Source organism: Cottoperca gobio, chromosome 6 (assembly GCF_900634415.1).
Source record: "Cottoperca gobio chromosome 6, fCotGob3.1, whole genome shotgun sequence".
Lineage (NCBI taxonomy): Eukaryota > Metazoa > Chordata > Actinopteri > Perciformes > Bovichtidae > Cottoperca > Cottoperca gobio.
The window spans coordinates 22,587,833-22,614,861 of NC_041360.1; the positions used below are offsets into that span (position 1 = coordinate 22,587,833).

Genomic DNA, 27,029 nt, shown 5'->3' on the forward strand with positions numbered 1-27,029 from the left:
GGATATCCAATGTTTACTTCATGATTCCAGGTGGTTTGAACAGTAAACAAGGGAAATGAGAGCCAAGGAAAACCCCCCCACCCCCACCAATTCTAATGAGCATATTGTGATCTATCCACCCTGTAGTTAAAGCTGCAACAATCAATATGTTTTTAAATGAACAATAATCAAATTGTTGTGTGTGATAGATGTGACGGATGTGACATTGAGACATTTTTAGCTCGTTGTTTTGGTTTTCTGGCCCACAAACTCAACTCTCAACCTTATGTATTGCCATAGCAGAAGGCAGGAAGAAGCTCTGATTCACTGTGTACCACCTGTCCAGCACAAAACAACAGACACAGATAGCAACTAAACGAGCTAAAAGAAGTGAGTTCCAGACTTACATTCATTAGACTCCAAATGAATGCTTATGTTGCTCCATATCTGCTGAATATGTACACAAACAATTACAACATTATGAGATGTCCAACGTCCCCCAATTGGACAAAATATCAAATAAAGCAGCGTTAAGGCCTGTTTGAACTGACAATGAGTTGGATTACCTTCAACACTGAACATCATACTGCTTTGGACAATTCTGTATATTGTTCTGAAAAAGACAGTCGGTAACTCCATCGTATCTAACAGCAAGGTGTCAACGATTGGTCAATAGAAAACAATAATACACTATTTTGCTCCCTATTTCCCGACAGATATTACATTTTTAATTACCCAATTTACTCACTGAAAAAGTAAGTGGAATAACTTTTTTTTATCAAGTCAATCAAATGCCTCTTAATGCTGCTTTTCAATTAAGTTGCCAAAGAAGAAAAGAAGACATTTAAACTCCTCCAATCTCAGATTATACCTCCCCTTTTTCACTGACGGTGGAAGAAAACAATGGATGTGTTTTGAAAGCAGAGTGGAGGTGAAGATGTTGATGGGATGTCTTCTAAAACGCTGCCACTTAACACCCCAAACATTAGTCACACCCCTTTCTTAGCACCAACAACTATCATCAACCCAACAGCTGCATTTATGTATTAACTTTAGTATGATTAGGGATTTCTCCTAAATTGAATTATTGTTTTCCAATGTACTTTCCTTGGTTTTACTCTTTTGATGCAGTAGCACAGTTTAAATTGTTTACCTTACTAATAAATTAAACTCTCCAATGTCTCATAAATGAGCAAAAATATTGTCTCTGCATATTCACAATCTGGAATGAATGTATGCGTATCAGCAGGTTTTTGGTTTCAAGTCATTAGTACAGCTGCTGCTCCACACTGCTGTGCATCATGCAGAAAACTTTACTCTTGTGCCAAATACTTTTTCCTCGCAGCATAAAATTGCCACGCTAAACCTAACGTGTCCTTTAGCTTCGGCGTGTCGCTGTGCGTCAACAGAATGATGTATAAGGATGGCTCCCAACCTGCTCTTCATAAGGCTGCTGATTGCTGGCTCTTATTACTTGGCTTCATATTGATTTCATGACATGTCAGCGTGTGATTGTAATTCACAGGAGTAACAAGTGCTGTGTCAACATTTTCCCTCCTCTGACCCGATACGACTTGACGTTGTCCTTGGGTCGGGTTTGTAGCATTAACGGAAGTTTACAGCTATCGTTATCTCAGATTAATGACAGAGAATGTCAAGAAGAGACATATGGAAGTGATACCATACGCCACACCAGGGTTATTTACATGAACGCTATTGATTTTAGATCCGCTGGCCTGATCTTTAACCTGCAACAAGGGCAGCACTCTATCTGTGCGCTGCCTAAAACAATTATTTAAACACATTTAACCCCTGAAATCATTTGTTTGCAGCTTGCATAAAACATTAATTTAACGATGCATGTTGTCACACCAAACTGAGCAAAATCTTAAAGCTGCACCAATCAATATTTTTACATTAATAACGGATCAATAATACTTTGTCAAATGTAAAAGGGGTCGGTCGTCTGATGCAGCAATACAGATGTAAAGAACAGCTAAGCACACAGATTGAGTAAAGGCCAGACAGGCTTTTTTCAATTGCAGGACATTTGTATGTCAAACTGTGTCAACACAGCGAGTCTCGTTCCGTTGAGGGTAGCTACTGTTCCTTCCATCTCTAAAGCAGGCTTTCCTCTGACACCATGAGTAGATGTTTGCTTGTGAGAAAGTCCAGCTGTTATTTGTCTTTTAAACTAGTTGCATCTGACGGACTGTGACTTAGAAAATAAGATAATCCATCAAATCAACTTGAGAGAGACATTTCTGTCAGCTTTGGTAATTACAGAGCTAGACGATGTAGCCAACAGCGCCTCTCGTGAAGTTTTGTGAGGGGATTCAGTTTTAAAGCATAAAGCCTAATTAACAATTTGTTTGATTATTCATTAAAAGCTCCTCTGTGGTTTCCTCCCACTGCCTGTGCTGACTGTGGCAAAGCAGGGCAATAAAACAGATTGGTTTTCACACAGATACAGGTGGCTCAAACATCTACACCTGGGCCGGTGGTGGAAACAAAGGCACGCCTCTTAAGTATTGGTTTTATGTTACCGAGGAGTGACAATGACAATTAACATAATAGGCAGTCATTTGATGAGGCAGGGGTCACTGCCATAATGATCGCTGCATCAGGATCCATTACACCTGACAGTAACTGCGCAAGGATATCATTTCACTAAGTATATAGTTATTTCCCAACCAAAATAATAATAATGGCATGTTTGGAAAAGATGTCTAGAATAATTACAAGATTGAATATTGTGCAAATAACACACAAGGACAACAATTATGGTCTGTGTTGAGTCTCTGAGGATAATAATAGCTGCTCTAAATATCAAAATAATATCAGAAAGAATTGGGCTGCTGGCATCAAAGGGGCCAAGTAAACCTCTGTAAGTCTTATATTGTGAGTGTTGTTTAATGTGCTGTGAAGGGCACCACATTGTTCCAGTCGGAGGGCAAAGGAGGACACAACATGCAGATGTAAAAGCACGACTCCTAAACTCTAAAATAAATCCACTGGAGAAAAAAACCCACCATCCACCGCCACAAAAGACAACGTATAGCAGATCACCTTTGGCTGACTGCTGTGTTTGGCAAAGGACGAACTATAAGTATACTTATCATTTACAACATGAAGGGGCTGTGTATTTCCTGGAGCATTTTTCATTAGTGCTGTTAGAAACTTAGGAGCCAATAGCCTGTGCTTTATCCCTTGTCATGTTGCCATGGAAACAAGTGGAGAAGTAGAGAACACAGGAAATAAACTCATCAAGTCCTCAGGTTGACTAATTGTGTGCTGAAATCTTTCATTTTGTGTGTGTGTGTGTGTGTGTGTGTGTGTGTGTGTGTGTGTGTGTGAGCGCGCGTTGGGAGGGCGAGGTGGATTTTCAGAGTCAAAAGTCAATAAATAATTGAAAAGCTGCTCTTGTTCCACAGTTTTCCCTCCGTCTGCTATTGTCGTTAATTAAGAGGTTATGGACCCGCTAATCCAGAAGGCAAAGTCACACAGGACAATGCAAGCAAACTTCAGCAATCAAGGAGCCAAACAGCTGCAACTTCAATAGAAGTGGAGTGTTTAGAAGAGAGAGGAGATTAATTGATGGTACACAGTTAAAGTCCAGTTGCTATAAAATAAAAGCTCCGCCCTATGTGAGTTGTAACCCTAACCCTAACCCTAACCCTAACCCTTTTTGTTACAGCCTACATCAGGGCCAATATCAGATTTTGTCTATTTTTTCCAGATGTGTATGCCTTCAAATTAGACTTTAAATTAACCTTTACTCCATATTGGCAAAATGCAAAGTAAAATACCCTTGTACCACCCTGTAAGGATCTTTCCTTATGAATACGACTTATCAATTGTACTACTAAGTGGATGGATCCTTTTATTAATAAAAGCTCATTCCTGCAGGGGTTAGACAGTGACATGCATGAATCTCCATTTTTCTTTTCTTCATATGCGGAGACTGCAAAAATAATAAAAAGAAATGAACAGTAACACAAACGTCTCGGCTGCAGTGCTCGTCACATATTTCACTGACTAAAGCTGTACAGTCTCGACTCAAGTCGTACAGTCTCACTGTCAACTGAGGAAGAAAGCCTGGATCTTACTTTATACCTATGCCAGGAGAAAAGAATGTATGTGTTTCCAAAACACCGAGTGCTTTCAAAGACAATTTTCTTTGGCATTGTTTTCCCCAGTAAAAGCGAAGTAAGCTGCCTTCCTTGCTAAAGAAAACTGCAAGACAAACACGAGGTGTTATTTCACCTCTCTTGCACAATATTTCACTTGTCTGTTTCATTCTGGGTTACTTTGCACCTAAATGCCTTGAGCGTCCACCATGTCATGTCTGCAAAGTAAGGTATAGATTAAGTCATGAATTGAAATTGCTATTGATGTGTGTTCAGGTTATTTAAGGGCCACTCATCTATCCTTTTCTTGACTATATGTCAAGCTTAAAATTACGTCTGGAGGTAAACCACGGCGAAGGGATACTATTAAAACACTGACTCATTATGCTGACGCAATAGTTCTGCTACAACTTCATGGTTACCTCATATTCACTGCACAGGAGAGACATGGACTCAAGTTAGATCGTAGTGAACTCACTGAAAAACAAACTCCATTTGAAGTATTATGGCATGAAATGTAGATTCAAAATGTGTTAATAAATAGATTCACTATAAAGTAACGCTCCTTGATACCTCTTGACACTTGCAGTTTGCCAGCAGGCAATACATCTTGGGAAATAAGCGGGACTGAAAAGTGATTTAGTCTTTGCATTTATCATATAAAATAAATCACAATAAATTGACTGGTCAAATGTGCAGAAACGAGGAGCAACAACCTTTCTGTCGCTCCATTCACACAGCTGTATTTGCATAACTATCCCTACCTGCACATAATTAGTCAAATAACCTTGAGTCGACCAGTTGAATGAGGTGCGACTAATTAACTGTGCAGTTTGTGCTCAAGCCTTAAGGCTGGACCGGTGCAATGCTACGGGCACAGAAATATGTCTGCAGAATTTACAGCCATAAAAAACTCCTCATTCGGTACTTGAAGCAGTACGTTTATGATGGAGTTACGATTACATGTGCAGAGCATTAGCCTGTGGTGACTGTTAGCATCGTTGTCCGTGTAGGGAGATGTAATTCAAGAATGCTAAAAGTTCTGTGGTCACACGTTATCCTACTTTGTATCCGTTTTGACAAAAAGCACAGGATAAAGAAGGAGAAACAAAGCAAACAAATGCAGATTTAATTCTAATTGTGTCACACACGGGCAGAGAAGGAGAAGGAAACCATTCGGACCGACATCCAACACGGGCCAAGGCTTTAATGTTCTTTCATAAGTTTTCTAAAATAATGTAATGTTGTTTTTCAACATTTTTGAATCAGGTGGGAAGCAATCAAAATGGTGGACCTTGATTTGCAGGCATTACAGTGGCAGCAGCCGCTGATTAAAATTAAGGAAAACTGTCGAGTGTGAACATTTTGGAGAGAAACAACAAACAATTACTGCGCATCTAGCTGATTGGAGGGGTTAGACCGGTTGTATAGTGAAGGATACCAATCAATATCAAGCCCATAGAAAGTGACTAATGGCTAATGTTTTGTAACTACAAATGTTGTAGAACTTCACAGTCGCTATTAACATACGACGTGTAGGACACACAATCCAAAACAATAGTGACAGTCAACATTACCCTGTAAACTGAAGTTGCAATTCGTTTCAGAAAGGTTTTTGATGCAACTACGCATACTTAACCAGACAAATCTATCAGTACAGATGTGCTGTAATATGTTAGGAAGGTAAATTAAACAAAACTACAGACATAACGTTGATAAATGCCAAATGATATAAACGTATATTGTTACCAGACAGCTGAGCACATATCCGAGTTACTCACACTGTCCAGGGGGTTGTTGCAACAGTGCAGCTTTTAAATGTAATTGTTAGTCCACATGTCAAATGGCTCTCTAATGGTATTTCCCCTCGAGAGAGTATTTAATGTAATATATTTATGATTTAAATATTCTAATTAATTTTGCCCCATTAACACCAATTACATGAGGATAGCAATTTCAGTTGCAACTTTCACCACAGGCAACGGTAAAGCTCGCAGCAATAACACCGTGCCAGAAAGAACATCATTAACATCCTTACTTATAGAGGTGCAGTGCTGTGAATGAACATAAACACTGGTATCTGTTGCTGCAAATACATATATATATATATATATAAAACTTATAACAAAACTAATGTCAGATTTTCAAAGAATCATCAAACAAGGAACTGGAATTTTTACGGCAAATTATGCAGTGTCATTCATTCTGCCATGATGAATGAATAAAAGGTGTCGACAGACTTCTTTTGTCTTTTACATGTCTGTATTTTCACCTTGCATAACTATCACTCATGTATATGTTCAAGGCTTTCTATTAAATTTGCAGGCAATTCAGGCTGCATCAAGCCCTCATGTTTAATTAATATCAAACAATAACACAAATTGGGAAGACCTCTTGAACTCTGGGCTTTACTTGATTAATAACCATCCATTCAGCATGTTTTCTTTTCAAGGTCAAGGTCCTTTGGTCAAAGTATAGATCAAAAAGTATCTAATACCTGCGCTCCGTGTAATCACTTATGCTTCGCCGTCAGCAAACTAGCTACAGCCTGAGGGTTGGACTTCACTATAAACAAACCAACAGAACAGCCATGAATTCCAATGAGATCTTCTCAACGACACCATCTCTTACACACCTAATGATAATTTAGCATGCACACACTCACCTGTGAGCACATCAGGGGGGAAGTACTGGAGACTGGTGGTCAAACTGGCAATAAACCAACAATCATATAGGGGTCCCTGCATAAAAAAGTAATACATTTAGCCTATAGCGCTAGTTCTGCTCCTAAATGGTCGTCTGTACTGAAGGAGATGAGCCTAGTCGGAATACATAAATAAATAAGCAGCAAGCACTATGAAACCCGCCGCGGGTGCAAAGTGAGTGAAACCAAAGCAAGCACATGCTGACGGTTGGTCATAGCAGTGAAATGCAGCATCACTCATCACACACTCTGTGAGTGAGCAGCAGTGGTAAGTGGTGGTATTTTCCAGTCAATGTAGTCTGCATTCCATTAGTCCAACACTCCTTTCTTCGGTGTACTAACAGTATTAACAACACGACAACAGCAAGAGACAAACAAAACAGTGTTAAACAAAAAAAGGGCCATATAAATATGAATTATTATAGATGCATTATGCATATACAACTTTCACATTCAATTATTCATCTCACTTCAATTATATTTAAAAAACGTTTTAAAGATATTTAGTCAAATCAAAAGAGTCTACAGACGCAAGCAGCTCAGTGAGGCTTAAAGGTGAAGCCAGTTCCCTCCAATAGCCAGCACTGGTTTCAAAAAGAAGTCCGGTTGTATAGAAGTCTATGAGAAATTATCCGTTCCATTCACCGTTCCAGCATTGAACACATGGGGTCGACCGGGACGTTGCTGTTTTCATCAGACAAATATTGCTTTTGTCAGACGGTACCCATTCTTTCAACTCTTTTATTGATCGTAAAAACGACTCCCTGCTACCCAATGACTAGCATGCACCTGTGCCAGCATCCATAAAAACAGCTTCGGCGAGTGTTTTAAGCAGCTGTTAACAACTCCTCCAAAACTGAGACAGCAGGTAAATTGATATTGTAAACCATTTTTTAGATCAAAGACAAAAGGAGATACTGAGAAACTGACAGAAGCACCAAAGACAGATACATGTAGGGATACAGAAAGAAGCAGAAAGATCATGGGTGCATTCATTCACTGCGCGAGATGACTTAAACTTGAATTGGGCCTGATGTCTGCCTTTGACATGCTGTAAAGATATTTTGGTCTTTTTTTTTTTTGTACTTCCTAGTTGGCTATGTGGAGCAGACAAACAGTGGGGGTTTTTTTTTTTGGATACAAATGTGTGATCTAATTGGAGAGGCGCATCTGCAAAAGACTCGCTGTGAATCTGTGTCTGCCAGAATAGACTTTACTCATTTCAATTTTTTAAATCATGAGACGCTAACAAAGAGTGCTCTGCTTCATCACTATACCTAATCACACATGTGAAGAGCACTATGAACGCCTAAAAACATCCTAAACTAATCAAGTTTTGTCGGCGCTCAAAGCTATTTTAGTCCCATCATGTATTTCCAGGTAACACATTGTTCCATGCTCTTTCAAGCTGTGAGTAATGCAGGCAGGATCCGTCTTATGTTCAATCAACAATTGCAAACAAATGCAACAATACAATTGTTTTCAGAGAAGATGTTGAGTTGATCACTTTGTCCAGGGAAACTAAAACTCCTGGATATTTTTTATTTATATTATTTTCTTCCAATGTCTAAACCTGCTACCATGCAATTATGGCATACTGTGCTAATTCCCCACAAACAACACGTCTAAATGTAACAACTCCTGAAAATAAATAGCCTCTCACAGTACTGTGTGTACAGTGGCAGACTTAACTTCTCCCTGTGGCACACGGGGATACTGTACACAAAGAAACAAGGAGAAAATGTCCGAAGGGACCTGGGCAGAAATCAGACAGAAGTGCCTTCACCACACTATATTCCACAGATAGCTTTAAATGTAAATTCTTTTTTGTTTTAAAAGGTGTTAGTAAGACTTTTAATCAATGAGTGCTTTGCCAGACGCTCAAGTATTCTGCTTTCAGAACTCTCTGGCTTCTCCACTGAGTTTTAGAGGAAAGATCACTGACCGAAGGACCGTGGAGGACGGGACTATGTGAGGATGACTGTGCTACAGCAGGACGATGTCGAAGAGCTACTGTTATTGCAGTAGTTTGCATCATGATATTGACTTTACTTCAGATGGTACTTTACCAGCCACCAAAAGCTGTGTACAATCTGTTGTCGCAATTAAATGCTGCACACGTTCTATGTTAGCGTCCGGGATGGAAGAAACAAGAGACGCCACTATGCCCCTGTTATGTATTAGTTCTTGTTGACTTCAAAAATGTCAGTTCAAATGTTATTTTTCTATTATTTCACACACAGAACAACTGCTTGACCAGGATATTAAAGATCGGCTTAGAAGTTGTTGATCAAGGAGAAAACACAAGAACAAGAGCACGATGGGGCTAAGGGCATTGAGACAAAACACAACCTCCATTACTGACCTGACAAAGTTTTAGAATGAATGTTATAAAACTACTATAGTTTATTTATTCCTTATATAATGTTTAAAATTGAGTAGAATAAAAAGGACAAGAGCTCAACCGAAAGCACAGGGAGGAACAACTAACATGATTAATAATATAGGACGCCCTGAAACAACCACTAAAGTACATTGGAAACATGTAACATAATACATCCTTGATCTTGGTCATGCAAGGGATTGTACTGTATGATGTAATTGGATACAAAAGTATGTGGTTTTAAAGTAAATTTGGTGGAACATACTTATCCCTGTATGAGTTTGTCACTTATATGGCCGTGCAGACCTTGCAAAAGTAATGCACAACTACTGACATTTGATGAGTCATCGCTTTACATCTATTTAATGTTTGAACCTGTGCATTGTTTCATACATTGCTTCCATAAGAACAATACAATATACACGTTGGTGGAATCTTACTTGTTGTACCTGCAGAAGTTGGCAGAACGTCCATCCCCACTTTATTTATCATTATTGCAATATGACAGTTCAGTTGTGCTGCGTGTCATATTTGTTATGCATTTCGCTCAAATATGAATTACATATCTGAGTGAAAAGCATCCCAAATATGATATGCTAGTAAGAACAATTAATGGTAGCAACACATAGATAAACCTTAAGTTAGAAAAGTTTTTGTAATACTACAAATGTAGTAAAGCTTTGTTCTGTCCAACGATACACATATAAAACATATTTTCTGTCACAGATATGTTGAAATATGTCAGTAAAAATGACAGTTTGGAACGTGCACTGAAAAGTACTTTCTCTTCAGCAGGGAAATGTACACCGAGAAGGGGAAACACTAGTGATGTGCTAAGGTAGGATAGCACTTTATTCAATCCTATGGGGTCATAAACAACTTTAACAGTCAGTTTAAAAGACATGAGTATCTATTACAAATTCTTCCAGAGAAAAGTCACTTTATCTGCAACTAATGCTGCATTTCTACTGCATGGAACGCCACAGATCTACTCAACTTGACTCTGTTTTGATTTTCCAACCGCAAAAGTTGTAGATAGTTCCTGCTACTTTCTTTTGTACCTCGGTCGAGGTTCCAAGCAAGCTGAGCCAATACTAAACGGTGGAGTTAAAATACTGCAGACCACCAACATCCTGCACAAACCCACCATTTCTACCAAGCGACCGTCGATAGTGACAGCATTTATTTTGTATTATCTTGACCCATTTGTTTTTTAATGGCGTACACTATGTACAATATACAATGTACAGTTGACGAAGTGCAGACATTCCTCTGTTTGGTTGCTGATGAAAGGATCCAGCGAGTGTTGAAAATGATGTCACGCCAGTTTCAAGCGGCATCAATATTAGGATTCTAAGAAGCTGAGAATCTGGCCTACACTGACCCTATCTCTAAACACTAACCCTAACTCTAACCCTAACCCTAACCCCTAACCCTAATTCCCAATTTAAAAGGATGCATGCAGCAGAGAACCGGATCATGATCTAACATGGATCAATTTCTTTGATATAAATACCCAAAAATACATATTATCTGTAGTGTCAATACTTCAGCATGTTGATCCTCCAACCCTTTACTTGAATTAATGCTAAATCATGTAAATTGCCATAAATAAGGTGGCAAAATGTGCTCAACGGTCAGAGAGAAAACTACTGTAATTCCAAGCCAAGGATAGAAAATGAGACAATACATTTAAAATATAAAGAGAACAATAGGAAAAGAATTCATGTGGTATAAAGGCAGTTTTTAACTTAGGGCTTGCATTGTGTCTAAGAAATGTGCACTCACAATGTGTCACGGCTTTAAACATGTGAGAGGCAGATTTTAGTGTGAGTGTGTGTGTGTGTGTGTGTTTGTTGCTAGCTCTATCTTATCAGAAACTCCAGATGGAAGTACAATATATACAGGAAGATGACGGCATATGAAGTACATGTTTGTCACTGTCTTTTCGCCTTACAGTAGTGAGGATTAGACTCTATTTATAGTCAGAAGTATGTACAGTACGTGAAGATCAAAGGTTTCAGACGTATGCATCAATTTCATAAACAAATCAAAATTAAATGTACTGTATTGTTTTGTATTGTATTGTTTTGGAAAGGAAAGATCCGGAGATTTACATTACAATCTCTGCTTGAACATAACAGTGATCGGCAAGAATACGAGTCTGCAGCGACATTTGTAAGACATGATCTGACCTAAAGGTCATGAGAGTTCAAATGCAAAACGTGCCAATAATTCTGCGTAAGAGAAATATACTACGATTAATGACAGATAAGCAGGTATTTGGAGTTTGGCTTTACCAGCCTGCAATATGTGAGCATTGTTAGCTTTCTAGGAATCCCAATCACGTTCAAACCGTTCTTCACTGTACCAACAGAAATAAGACCCAAGGTCATTCTCTGGCAATACGCATGAATGGTTTTTTTGTATCCTTCATAATAAAGCCATGAAACAAGAGCGAGTGTGACAAAGATTCATTTATTAGCCCGGCCAAGAAGAAGTCCGGAGTAGGCAGGAATTGGCAACGAAGAAAAATGAATACCCACGAGGAATCTCTGGAAATCAATTTCCAACTAGTTCCTGGCTGCAAACTGCAAACACTATTGGAGTACATACCTGGTTTCGACGATGATATCATAACCCATTTGAAGAATCTGAGATAAGCACTTCTATAGACTCTAATAGATAACTGCTGAAGTATGTTCAAACAAAGGCCAGAAGCAGCTGAGTCGATGTGTAAAGGGACTGAAAGATACATTTTTCCACACTTCACGTATTTTGATGGCAAAATCATTTAAAGATAACACCCACATTCATACAAACACTGCAGCGTCATCGCTATAAAAGTGACACAAACTACCACATCAAGGGACGACATTGGACTCCTTCCTTTCTTTCTCCTCTGCTGTCTACACCTTGAGGGTTTTCTCCCACTGTCTGCTTATGTTGAAACATTTTCTTTGCACACATTCAGTTTGAACTGGAAGTATAGTACGAGTCACTGAAGCGAGACGCTCTCCAAATGTGGTTTCAAGTTGTCTTTAAAGGCTTGGATTACCATTGACACTTATGTGAAGTCTTCACTTCCATTACTGTGAGACACTTTGGATAAAAGTGACACAAGAAAGAAATTGGAATATGTTATACATATTTTATGATACTAATGAAATTATAGAAGGGTTACACTTTCTCCCCTACACACACACACACACACACACACACACACACACACACACACACACACATTCCAAGACTGTGTCCTCCCATACAGTGAGAGTCAGATTAAGAGCAAACAAGGGACACTTCGATTACAGCAGTAAAATGACCCGCTTCACACAAAGTTCACCTCATTTTGGTTGCAAATTAAATGTCGGCTTTGGTTTAGAGAGCTGTGCAGGTATCCTCGTAGAATACCAATATGCTGCGGCCATTCCTCCACATCAACTGTGTTACCCTATAGGGTTGTTTAATGAAATCAAATCAAGTACACATAAAGAGATAAATCTCGAAGTGTTGAACAATTTGAATGATCACAGTGGGAATACACAAACCCATCTCATCAGCGTCAATTAGACTGTAGCCTCTATCATACTAACAATACATCATCATCATCATTAGCGGCTTGACCTTGAGTGTAATCGCGGTATAATTCTGGATGCTTCTTTCCAAAGCACATTACAGTGTGGGTGAATACATGCTTATATAGTCCCGATGGGAATCAAGTCCCTAAACCTGACAGTGTCGCTATAGAAGTGCAGTATCATGCTCTTCTCAGTCATTAAAAGAATCCACTAAGTTATTACCCTTCCCTTTTAAAAAGCCCATCACCTGCGTTTGATTATAAATTCCTATAAGATCCATAATGCTTTCCTGAACCCCAAGACGCTCCACTTGGTATAATACTTTCCCAAACCCCTTCACAGACAGATCACCAGCTCACCAGTGCCACTTAGTCCTCTGCTCCAAGGGTCTTTTCCAATTTGGCTTAAGTGTGAAAAGCTCACCTGAGCCTGGCCCACTTAAGGTTGTTATAGCTGAAGACTGCAGCTACAGGAAGCCTCGTCTTGTCTGAACCTCTTCCATCATAATCTTCTCTCTCACTTACAGACAGCGTTTACTCCCCGCTGGTGCACGTGATGAGTGCCGACACAGCGTTAATGTTATGCTATGTAGCTCAGGTGGTGTCACAAACACATGCTACCCACATGTATCAGTGTGCACAACAACACATGCTATCAGTGTATGCATGAGCAGGCACAGCACATGACAAACAAAGCTGTGTATTACCTGGATTTAAAACAGGCTTTTGCATGTATACATATAGAAAAGTGAATTACATTGAATGATAAGGAGCATGCATAATACATACACATATATGTATTGCATGTAAACAAGATTGTTGATGAAGTAGCCCACTTTTAGTTGTTGCTCACCAACTACAAACTGCATAGATATAGTCTGATTTTAGGTTAGTGAGTACCAACTACAGACTGCATAAACTATCAGGCACATCTCTCCAGAGCCTCCTCCAAAGGAAATAAAAAAAATAAAGGTTTTGCAATCTCAGCCAGAGAGGAAGATATGACAGACTAGTCTAGACTGTCTGTCATAAAGTGTCTCTTGCCCGCTCCCATAGGATGTCTGGTATGAAACATTATTATCAAGTGAATAAGGTAAATCTGATGTGTACTGCTGAAACCTCTCCAAAGCACAAGTATCATACAGTCAAAGCCAGAATTGCTCAACAAGACTGATACAGATGAGCAACACGGCTACCAGGTGATGCCTGACAAACGAAAACAAAACAAAAAAGGGTTACGGTTCAAAGCTCTGCACGCTGGACACAGGTGTTTTTATTTCATCACGGGTAATTAGCTCTGGTTCCAGCTGAGCTGTGCTGTGATTGAAATTAAATAACATCAACAAAGTCCATGTACTAATAACATTGATAAAGGTGTAAGCTGTCGTGACCCAACAGGTGCAACAAAACTAATAGGAGAGTGAGGGAGATGTTGAACATGCACGTCGAAAAAGAGATCTAATCAGGCACAGTGAGTGCCGCTTATTAAAAAGTAAACCAATTATTAAAAAAGTCTTGAGTTGTTTGAAAGTGTTGAGAGTAACAATTACTACAAACATATTCCTGTATATGTTAAGGAGCATGGGGAGGAGATCTCAAGTGGCATTATAAAAAAGCTGATGTATTACCTGTCCCTGAATCAGTAGAACAACATGACGTGAGTCTCAGAAGTCTGTAAGGACATCATCATCTGCATATTAAGTGAGCGCACATAGCATCCCAGATCCAATGTTGAGGAACTAGATGTGATACAAATGCCCATTGTCCTGCTCCAGTGTAACTATATGCAACAAGGATAATCATTGTAGCTGAATAATAATAATAATAAAGTTGAAGGCACAAGCCCAAAGCACCTGTTCTTTTTCTTTGACTCTGACTCTGACTGTGTGCATTTGCATTGTTTTAGCATGAAGGATGTTTTGTTTGTTTCTTTAAACCTGGCCAGTGTTCTTGTGAAAGACACTGCCATGTACAAAACGCCACAAATAATTTCAGATGGGGAAACTGCCAAACAAGATGAGAGTGCAAGACACTGAGCGCAATACTAATGATATGGCATTTGCATGTTTTGCTGAATATCAACTGTTGCAGATAAAATGTCTTTCTGTAGAGGTGGTCAAGTCTATATGTCTTCTATGTTTTACAGAGTAACGTTCAAACCATCAGGATGAACCATTCCTGTGTTTTCAACTTCTGTTCCAGTTATTTATGGGGTCAGGGAAGATATTTTGGTCATACTACCTTTTGTTCTAAATAAAACGTTTGCGGAGGCTTGTCGGGACTGTTTGATGATCATGCCTCCTTTGTCAAGCCACTTTGTTTTCTGTGTCTGTGTCTGTGTTGTTGTTTTTTTTTTTACATTAAGCACCATGCTACAATCTCAGCTTCTTACTAACAAGCTAATACACATGCTCATTTGACCGTGAAAGTGCAAACACACATCCATCCTGTTACATACAACACTCAACACTCCAATCCACAATCCAATTAACCATGTCGTTTTCCTGGGCCTTCGTTGGACTGACTAGTGCTGAATAGTTGCTATGTTTGTTTCACATTTCAGTGGCCATCAGTGGTCATGACCTTGACATGTATTTTTAGTTGAAAACAAATAAAGTTAAACATATATTGACTTTATATTTCATAGATGCAAGTAACCTTCCTCACTTTCTCCTGCTGCATTGATCCAAAAATAGAGCTATGGGTGCATCATCCATGATAATTAAAAAATATTGGCAGCTTAGTTTAGCGTGTGTTTTCACTCCCTACTGACGCTAATCATAGTGGTGACTTCAGTACAGTCAGGACTGGGAAAGGATCCAGCAGCGATGTTCATGGAAGAGGCACCTCTCACCCAGCTGTGCTTATGTAATAGACTAGCTCTTCTGAGCCTGAAATTAATCTAAAACAAATAAATACTATTTTCATGGTTTAATTATATATTCTTTTAAAATGTTTCCAAGCAAGCTGTGAGTGTTACAGCTTTTGAAATATTAGTCACAAAGCAGGATTTGACAGGAGCGTGTGTTCCAGGGCATCAGAGCAACACACACAAGCTGGGGGCCGAGGGAGAGGTCTCAACTAAATATTATTTTTAATTTACCTCCCACTGTGAGAGTGTGTATGTGTGTGTGCTTGTGCATGGGTGGAGGGGGTAGGACCAATTTCAAGATTGAAAAGTGATGTCAACTAGCCAAGAATGCAATAGTTTAATAATTCCTGTCACCGCGCTGACTCACTGACATTTACCATTTCCAAAGGCTGTACGCACATACATCCTGCATACAGATGGTCTCAGTTTTCTTCACACATCAAGGCCCACATATTGTCTAAAATAGATTAACTGTGGGGACTGTGGAAAATGTACTGAAGCACATATTGACACGTGATCCAGTGGCACATTGTTGTCAAATCACCAGAAAAAAAGGTCTTGAGAAATAATAATAATAATAATAATAATAATAATAATAAGCTTTATTTGTATAGCACCTTTCATACACGAATTGCAGCCCAAAGTAATTCACAGCAAAAACATAGTACAAGATTAAACAGAGCATTTACAGTACAATAATCACAGTGTTGATGTAAATGAGTGTGAAGTAGCATTAAGAATAGAATAAAATAGAAGAATTAAATTAGTATAAAATAGCAGAATTAAAATAATATAAAATAGCAGAATTAAATTAGTATAAAATAGCAGAATTATAATAATATAAAATAGCAGAAATAAAATAGTATAAAATAGCACAATTATAATAATATAAAATAGCAGAATTATAATAATATAAAATAGCAGAAATAAAATAGTATAAAATAGCAGAATTATAATAATATAAAATAGCAGAATTATAATAATATAAAATAGCAGAATTATAATAGGATAAAATAGCATTGGCAATCAGCATTGTAAATTAACTCGGATGTCTTGTCCCACAGTATTTGACAAATTCCAATTCATGGCCGACAAAGCTGACCATCATAGTGGAGAAGATATATTCAGATAAAATGTGTGTCAACTGTCAGGTTAACCCCAGTATAGTAACATGTCTGGGTGTCTAAAAACAGCAAATTTACCAAAAGAATATCAAGCAGCACTTCTAATAATATTGGGCAACAGCTTTGCTGCTAAAGCCCCCCACACAATCTCTTCACTCACAAAAAAAAAACCCAGGAGCATCCGGACAAACATTTGGGATTTCTCCAATCTAACCTCCCCCTCAATTTCAGTTGGCGGCTTGCTATGTGTGCCAGCAATCAAGAGAATCTATTGAGCTTCAACCTAGAAGTATTGTTCGTCCTTTCATTCAGCTGTCAGTAATGGACTGGCAAAAAAACTATTTCAACAAACCTAATAGGTGGCACCAAATGCCAGAGACTTTGTATAGTGTGATTGAATGGCGATTTATCACAGTGTGGCCACCTCTTTGGGATTAGAAAGAAAACTATTGTATACAATTCTGAGACGAGCGACAGAAAATGTTGGGTTTCTCTGCAGGTGTCTCCCGTACTGTACATAACTCCCTGCTCCCTCCGGTTTGGTGCCAAAAAACTGACGCGGAAGGAAGAAAGCTGATGCTTCCTTTTTCCCAGCATGACTATAATGAACACAAGCAGTGTCATTAGAGTAGTGCCTCCATTTTGGAAGGTGTAAATACATAACAGGAAGTATGGACGTATATTATGCATGTGCTTCAAAGTGCATTTTCAAGAACTGCTCTCCACATTATGATCAATAGAACCTGTGTTCTGTCACAGTAACAACAGTCAGCGAGGCAAACGGAGGCCAGGCTTTATTGAGGAGAGATTGAATTAGATTATCCAGAATTAGATTAGACCTAATCAACAAGCCACATGTGGAAACAGGCTCGTCCACGTTGTAGTTCTTCAATGCAAAAAAACAGATTACTTGTTGTGATGAGCATTTTCTTCTGCTTGTGTACATTGCAAAAATAATGGATGGATGAGTCAGCAAATTGAGTGACTTTTTGTCCATTTCTAATCTACAGGTATTAGCAAACATTATGTAAGAACATGTACAATCCTTTATGTAAATAAGTGATGTTGAATATGTCTTCCTGCATACATAATGTGGGACCCAGTAACTAATATGTCACCTTGTTACTGTAGCATTTCTCTCAGGCCACTCATTGCAAATCTGAAAATGCTGCAGTGCAGTGGCCAAAGACTTAATTTCCCTAAATTTGCTCGAAACTAATCAGAGATTTTGCACATGTCACATGGATAACCAAAAAAACTAGCAGCAGTCTAGCCCCTGGTTTATTTTAAGTGGATGAATGAACAGACGAACAAATGAATGCAGATTCATAGGCCCTGTTTTATTTAATGAAGCATTTGCTATTTGAAAGAATCTTGCAATGTGTCTCAAGTGAAAACTAGGGCAACAGAGGAGGCGTGTGATATGATTTTGTAGAACAACAAGAATGCACAAAAGGTCAGGGAGGGTTAAATCTCTTTGCTGAGACGATAAGGTATAAGAATCACTATTGTGTTGGCCGAGCAGTGAATCCAAATACAGATGATTAAAGCTGATCCTTAATTATTTATACAATTTCCAATTTATACCATTTAGATTCGCTAAGTCGGCCGGAAAAAAAAACTAGGCGGGGGAAGTGAACCAATAATGCTCTCTCATCCTACATGAACAACTGCTGAGTAATGTCATTAACCTCCAACTGCTGCAGACTGGAGCTGTATTTGAGAAATCCCAAATGGAGCAGGGCGATGATTCTAGAAAAGATTGCACATGTTAACATTTGAAGCAGATTTATTAAATATATATTAAATATGTAATATATAGCATAGATACCCACAGACACACCCACTCACTTGCTGTCTGCACTAAATAAATATAAATACATATTATTATTTATTGTACTGCACAACTCCCCTTTTTTCTTCTTCATATATGTACATGAGCTATATTGATTTTGTGATTATTGTTTTAACTTAAATTGTATATAGTACTCCTTTTTTAGAATATTTTATATATTTTATTTTATTTATTTATTTGACTGCTGGGCTGACATGCTGTCTCTCCCGAACACATTTCAAGCTCATGACTGATACACTGCTATGGGATTGTGATATTGTTTTATTCATATCCATATGTTGAGATGAGTATAGAAAACAGCACTTTAGATGAGATATGCGTGGTACCCACCCTCCTCTCTACCTCACCTACAACCCCCCCCCCCCATCATGATTCTGAAAGACCCTCTTTGACGAGCTTTCTATGTGAAGTTTTCATTTAAATCATGTTAACAAAGAAAGGAGCTGATTCAAGCGTAGTTAGAAGTGCCGCTGCACTCGGCCATGTTATATTGAAAGGTGCATATTGTAAGCCGCAATATAATTCCCTCCGAACATAATTGTCCTTCTTCTTCCTGTAGCTTATTAGCTGCGAGTTATGAATAGAAAAGGTTGATTCATGTGGATTTTGGATTCAATACTGACGATTTAGCTAATCTTTCATCCCTTTTAGGTCATAGATAGCCATTATCCACAAATGTATTAAGCTTGTTGAATTTAATTGACTTTTAACCACTATAGTGAGAGTTATTGAGTTTTACATTCAGGGACAAAATCATAGTGTTTTGACTTTGTATTAAAAGGATCAAAACAGCTTTGAATCTTGTATTATGTTTTTGCTTTGTGTTAAGTTTCGTCTAGCCAGAGACTTCACTGGGATGATAAGCTCATATCCACAACACTTAACAATGCTGGCCCACCGCTGCAGACACTATTAGCTGGGAAATGCTGTGACAAATTTGCCAACTTCATTTCATGCATCACGGTAAATCATGAAAGCACATCGGTAATACCCATCATTCGCTATAACGGCCTTGAGAATAATTGCCTTGGAGGTTAGGGAAGAATTAGTTGTTAATTTCTCATTTGGCGACGGGCAGTATCAGTGGATCCTGGCTGTGAGAAGAAGAGTGTTCACGGGCACTGTGAGTCACCCTCGCATGCAAGTTACCCACTGAATGGCAAGCTTTTACTGCAGCCGAGTTGGGTAAAAATGACTCAAGCTAGCCACACCAAGGCACATCCTGTGTGTGTGTGTGTGTGTGTGTGTGTGTGTGTGTGTGTGTGTGTGTGTGTGTGTGTGTGTGTGTGTGCCTGAGGGAGACTGAAAGGGAAAGAGGGAGACATCACTTAATAATGACTAAATAAACAAATCAATTAGCAGAATACCTCTGGTTCAGAATATCAGCTCTGAATTTAATAGTGATGTATCCTGGGATATCGTCTTGATTCCATCTTTCATCCGCAATAAAAACCTTTCATGAAATCTTCACCAAACAGAATCAGATCCATGTTGTGTATTCAAAACCCTTCAATCCAAACTGGAAACGTAATAAAACGTTACAACAAAAATAAGCGGAGACTAGATAATGTCCTACACTAATCAGACAAAACCTTTCGATGCATTACATTAAATCCAATCTGCCTAAATATATGTTTTAAAGTTAACATTGCCAATGTGCCAAAAGCAGTTCAACACGTGCTTGAACCACTGTGGCTGCACCTGTATTTCAATATGCAACAGAGTATCAGCAGACCTTGCCTAAGTGCTGGAAAGGAATTATAAATGAAACAGAAGGAGAGGGTCTACCCAAGGCGGAGTAATTTGATTTATCATTTATTATTTTGCCATCCTCCGGTGTTATCATGGTTTCTTATCTGAAATGGGAAATTTGATAAATATTGATGTCCTTTACAGGAAATGCAAGCAGGCATGTGTGAGATGCAGGCCGTGGCGTATCTATCACTTTTTATTTTTCCATTGCAAAGCGTTGATTTGTGTGTAAACTGACCCCCTGACAGAAGCCTGAGCCGTGAAGCTCTTAGCACACACACTCTCTCCCTCTCTGTCCCTTTTGTCCTCTTGTCTCTGTCTCCCTGTCAATCATTCATTGATATATACTCTCTACTTTGCTCTCCCGTACTTCACCTTCCACTAGCTAGCACCTCCGATTCTCTTCCTTGCTTTCAGTGCCAGTATTCTCCCCCCCCCCCTCCCTCCTCCCCTCTTATATTCCAACATCTCCCACCCTCTCCCCTCTCACAATATCTCTTTACTCCCATCTCTGTGGAGTTCACCGAGACAAGTGAGAGAGATGAACACAGAATTAATAACAAGACAGCAGTAAAGGAAGGAAGCTCATTCAGCATGCAAAGTGGACCAAAAATAGCAACATCAACTTCTCCTCATGCTTCCAACTGACAAAGAGAAAATGAGAGAAATTAACATGGCATCTGCAGTATATGATTAGCAGTATATATTCCTATGGATAGGAATGATAACAAACACAGTCAAACTATGAATAATTCCACGTCTGCCTCTGCACGCATCCCTGTGATCTGCAAGGGAGCCAACTCAAATCTGTGTCTAATGATCTCTTTAGAAGTCGGAGCTGTTGTCAAAAGGCCCCATCAGGTAATCAGACAAATCAACATGGCGGGAATCTGCAGTTTCTCAATCCCCACTTCAGCTGAGGAGGTCTCCACGAGAACATGAGTAGGTATTCAGACAAGCACCCGAAGAAGGAGTAAAAGTCCCACCTTGTCTTATCACACCTACATGGGCGCATCGAGAACACACACATTCTGTACTAACACACAGTCACACATTCTCCTGCTCTCCTACAATGCTGTGAGCAGAAGGCAGCACGCACACACACACACACACACACACACACACACACACACACACACACACACACACACACATGTAAGTATGGGAAGTATGTGCTTGCAGCTACACAATGAGAACTTACCTCAGTATTATGACACAGTGCCTTCCTGTCAAAACGTTCACAAATGACCAAAACGATCACTGTCAAGTAGACCATGCAAAGTTGTCTCTAAATGATGGGAGCTGAAAATAACAGCAGATCAATAGCAAGTACCAAGTGAAGCATTTCCCCCTCCAGCCTCTGAAAGCATGAGCAACACTGCTGGTGTCGGCACACATTTCTGTTCCCTGCTTCTGTCCCTACACTCTCTCACACTCCCCAGCCAGCCCACCCTCGTTCTCTCCTCCTCTCCATGTCCTAAATAGCTTGCTCTGCTTCATTTCACTGCTCCCCTATCCCATAATGTGTGCTGCTTGCACCTGTCAATATGTTATGAGCAGCAAATCAGGTAGGGAGTGGAAGAAAATGAGACGGATATATAGAAAGAGAGCGAGAGAAGAGAGATATCCTTACCAGCGCTGTAACGAAGAGAATCCAGAAATTGCTTGCTTCATTCCACGGTGGCTGCTCATTAAATCCAAGATACGGGGGAAAGGATTGAAGATTCCATCGAGATGCTGCCCCGAGAGGAGGAAGATGAGATTCTTTAATAGGTGGATTTGAGAGTGTTGTTAGAAAACGTGGTAAATATGCGTAAGGAGAAGGATTTGATATCCAAGTCCAGAGCACTTTAGGAGTCCTGCCCGTCAGCTGCGAAGCCACACGTGTATACACACTGACACATGCGGTTCACACGGCAAGCCACACGCATACTCACGCACACACTCGGGGAGGGTGCCGCCTCTGTTAGTCTCAGCTAGGCTGAAAGATGGAGGGATGGAGACGGAGAGAAAGAGAGACACAGCGGAAGGGAGGGGATCTGGAGGAGGGCAAGGTGGAGGGAGGAGCCGCAGTACATGATGAGAGATTGAGAGAGGGGAGGGAGGAGGAGGAAGAGGGGTGGAGAGAGTCTCTCCATCCTTTTTTCTCCCTCAATTTAAACTGCAATATGATCTATTCTTTTTTAACGTTTCTCATGTTCAACAGCTAAATACAGGCATGAAAGAAACAACACGGAAGCTGTTACAATCAGATATGTGTGTGCATGCGGATGCTGAGTAATTCCTCATGTGCAAAGCCGGACAGATAAATAAGATGGGGAGATGGCTGAGATAGATGAGAACGGAGGAGGTAAGTGCATCTGGCAGAAAGCACAGATCTAAACACATCCTGGGTAGGATAGGATGTCAAGTTGGTGCATTTTAACTTTGCAACAATCACAGCACCTCATCTAACTGTGGCAACCGCAAGCTCTCATCCGATTTAAACCTACCTGCTAGTCATGATAATAATAATCTGATATATGCTTTTAAACCGTGTGCAGCAGCCTACATGAAATGGGAATCTTGGAAAATCCCAGCAAGATATGTTCCTGTGCACCCTCTTTATGAAGACTGGCTCAGAAATGTTATTTATTGTGAAAAGTCAAAGGCGACTGCAATTTTGTCTCACAATAAGAAATAAACTGCAAGTTCAGATCTTCTTCAAGCGAGAGTGAAATTGGACCTGTTATATATATACTGTATTTATCCTTGGGTATTTTCCCTAACAGCCATGTATGCTCCAGTATTGTCCAACCAACCACGCACATTACAAAATATTTCCGCCAATACTTACTTTGAAAAGCACAGCGGGCATCCCTTGCCTGACATGACTCACTCTATATAATCCTACACTGATGATTCATGCTCTAAATCAGCATTCACCTCGGGGCAGGGGTTAAGAGTATGGGTGGCACAAGAGGTCAGGACACCCCACTGCGCTCAGCTTACAGACAGGATTAAGAATCAGTGGAGGGTGGATGGGAGGCTGGTGAGTAGGGCTCCGAGGATATCTCTCTCCGCAGTGCGGCCGTGATTGTCAGTGGACGCCCTTCAGTGGTTGAGACTCATGCTTGGCCTGAGAGGATGAAGATGACTGTCCTTTACACAGCTGGCTTCAATGGTATCACTTCAAGTGTGCACGCTAACAGAAATGGATCAAAACAAAAATAACATACAAAGAATTCTTTGGAATAGTTTTTTCGTTACCAACACTTTGAAATAGACTCGTATGATCTCATGGAGGTTAGTCTCTTACTGGCTGTTGAACATATGACAGTCAGATTAGCTTTGTTAGCTTAGTGCTAATATCAGCATGCTAGCATAATGACAATGCTAACATGCCTAAGATTTAGCAGGTATAATATGTATCATCTTCACCAATAAGCACTACATATAAAATGCAGCTGAGGCTTTGAGAATGTCCTGAATGAAATATGGGTTTTGCCAAAACATTAATAGGTTTGCTGAAGTATATTTTTGTTGCAGAGTCTTCCACTCATACTTTATTAAATATTCGTAGGCAGCACACAGCAGCAGATACAACATGTGCGTCTCCATACTGAATTAAATCATCTGGTACAACAGCGTAAATTCAAAGTCTCACAGTTTTTTGCTGCAGTGGCAGTATTCTGCACATGGATGGGTTCCAACATGCAGGACGTCATCGTTACTGCAGTTAGATACATTTGTCAAAAACATATTCGGAGAGTTGCATATTAATTATTTAGTGTATGATTGTGTTGTGGGACTTAATGCTTCACGGAGAGGAACTTATTTCCCCCTCAAATACACCACAGCATCTCCCCTCCCAGGCTATTTAAAGGGCCTGTACTACATATGTAAAATGATTATATCATAAATAACCTCTAGTGGCTCCATCCAGCTGGATCCTTTAGATTTTCATTCACTGCATAGAAAACATATTACAAACATTTATTAACATCCAACATCTCTTTCCAGAATACAATACGACGGAGGTGAATCAATAATCCACAGAATTAGCGGTGAAATGATCCCCGTGAAACTGTGAGCCTCAAATGTATCGGGGGTGGAATCAGCGATCTCAGAGAAAGATGTATCTCAGCTGACGCAGCCTTGCTAACATTATCGTTTTGATTAAATGTCAAATAGAACCAAATTCTCTGTTATTGTAAGAGTTGAAGAATCCATTATTAGCCTATAACCTTGTTATGAAAGTAGGATGCTGTCTTTGTCACTCGTTAAAATAGCTGATGTGTGCATCCTTTACATAGCTTTTAGGATCAAAAGGAAACTTTCTGAGAAACCCATTCACCCTCCATTGTTACTGTTACTGCTCTGTTATAGCTCCTGAATGTGAGAATATTCGATGTTCAGTATAATACATGTACGCAGGGTCTAACATGTTTTCATAAGGATAGAGAATATTCTGATCTTTCACTTCTGTATCAAACGCAAAATGTGATCAGACAAAGACTATAGCACACTTCTTTTGTAATGTTCACCAAAAGGCAAAGCTTCTTTTTTACTGCTGACATGACACACATGTAAATTGCAGTCATGTGTCACAATATTTGTCAGCAGTGTTGCTGTGTGTGTTGATGATTCATGAGAGTATGAAATGCACGAACACCATTTAGAGCATTGGTCTTCAAAAGGGGGTCCACGACCCCCAGGGGGTCCGCGGAGGTACTGCAGGAGGGTCGCTAAATTGTTTGTAAAATTATAATTGTCTTTTTTTGTATACAATTTTTCTTTTTTTTTGCATATTCACATCCCCCCCCCCCCCCCCCCCCCCTCGCACAGAACTCCGATAGCACCCGCCCCCGTTTGAATACCGCTGCAGTAGGGGGTCCCTGGTCCATGCTACACCAGTTTGGGGGTCCTTGGCCTGAAAAACGTTGAAGACCCCTGATTTATAATATTTATTGTTTTAGAATAATAGTGCAAAAGTACACGTTTCCCTGAATGTCGATCTATCCCTTTAATCAAGGCTGGTAGCGGAATAACACACATATTGTCATTAAATAATCTCCAGAGCCCCTAAACTCCTTAAATATATATAATTTGTGTTTTGTATGCACGCAATATTCTGTGAGCACAATACAATGTGTTGCAAAGAAGACAGATGATATTTTGTGACATGACAGCAACGTGTATGGAAAAGGTTAACGGTGTGATCGAACCTTTAAATCACTGTCGCCAAGAGACGATTGTTTTCCTGCGGCAAGAGACCAAATACTAATTAACTTCAAATCCTTTCAACTCTGTGAAGGAATAAACATTATTATGAGGAGAATACCTGCTCAGTTTGCTCACGTGTAGTACTATCTTGACAGCAGAGATTGTGTGATCAACATTATGGTCCACAGAACAAAACAGTGATTGCGTATCTGTGTGTGAAGCCACTATTTACTGATAGTGCTGTGGTTAGATACTGGATTGATGGTTAGCTGTTGTTTCAGGGCAATTCCTGCATGCACACTGCCACCCAGAGACCTACACATGTCGCAGTGAATGATTAATCTTTTCCCTCTTTTTTTTCCTTTTCTTCCACATCCACAACGAAGAAATGTTGCACCTGCAGTTTCTCTATGCGACGCAAACAGATGCTTCTGCAGGTTTTGTGGAAAAGAGTTGGTGCTTGCAACCAATCATACACAAACATAAATTATTAAATCGTACCTCCAGCAAAGCCTGGACTTTTTGTCCATCCACACAGAAGACAGTTGAAGCTTTCACTCCAATCCAAGCGTTTGCTCTTGTCATTGTTTAGCATTTGCAGCGTGCTCCCCCGGGGAGTGCAGGCACAAAATTGTAGCTTTGTGCATGACAGCATTTCTCCCATCTCAACATCATTGTGACCCCAAGAGGTGTTCAGCCCGTCGAATTTCCCTATGGATCACACAGCCAGTGTAGCATATGCATGCATGCATCATGGAAAATGGCGGGATTGATGTGTGTGTGTGTGTGTGTGCAGATGCTTCAATGCTAAATAAATTGCTCGGGCTCCAGCTACGTATTGCGTATCCTCTGCATTCATGAAAAGGCAAGCTCTACTTCTTGGAATCTCCAGCAACATTACACATATGTGAAAGTTCAATTCATTCACTGTCAAAGATACAATTTATGGAAAAGTGTGTCTATAGCAACAAATGACTGAAGTAGGACAAGAACATGTAATTATCCAGCACGTATCTTTGGGCATATTACCTTTTGTACAATGTATTTGTACTACATGTGTTAGCAATGGCTGTTTCTTAGGTTGCTAATAAGCTCCTGAGTACTTACTTGCAAAACAATATGCCTTTATGAAGGTCTTGTACCCGAACGTTTCAAATATATATATTTTTTTGCAAGTTAGACAGTGTGCGGGAGCTTATTTGCAACTTTTGAGCTACTGGTCCCTCTGCTACGCACCTGTCTCATGAAATAGATGTGCAAAGTGTTTTTCTGTTCATTGCTTTTTATGTAAAAAGAGAAAAAGGGAGATTTAAATAAGGGCCAAGAGCAGACTTTCCTATCCTATAATGAGCATGAGATCTATAGACAATGGGAACGTTGTGTCTCTAATGCAGCAAAAGAGGCAAAAGCAAGCAATGGAGTAGTTAATTACATGCTTGAGTCGG

At 39.7% G+C, this 27,029-nt stretch overlaps 1 protein-coding gene across 1 annotated transcript in view; it reads right to left on the reverse strand.

Annotated features, from left to right (window-relative positions):
• Positions 1 to 22,231, reverse strand: part of lingo1a (leucine rich repeat and Ig domain containing 1a) — a 104,558-nt gene extending 82,327 nt beyond the window's left edge. Inside the window, exon 1 of the mRNA XM_029434482.1 lies at positions 22,013 to 22,231. The gene's annotated coding sequence lies outside the window, so the exon portion shown is untranslated. The remainder of the gene's footprint in view (positions 1 to 22,012) is intronic.
• Between the last annotated feature and the right edge of the window lie 4,798 nt (positions 22,232 to 27,029).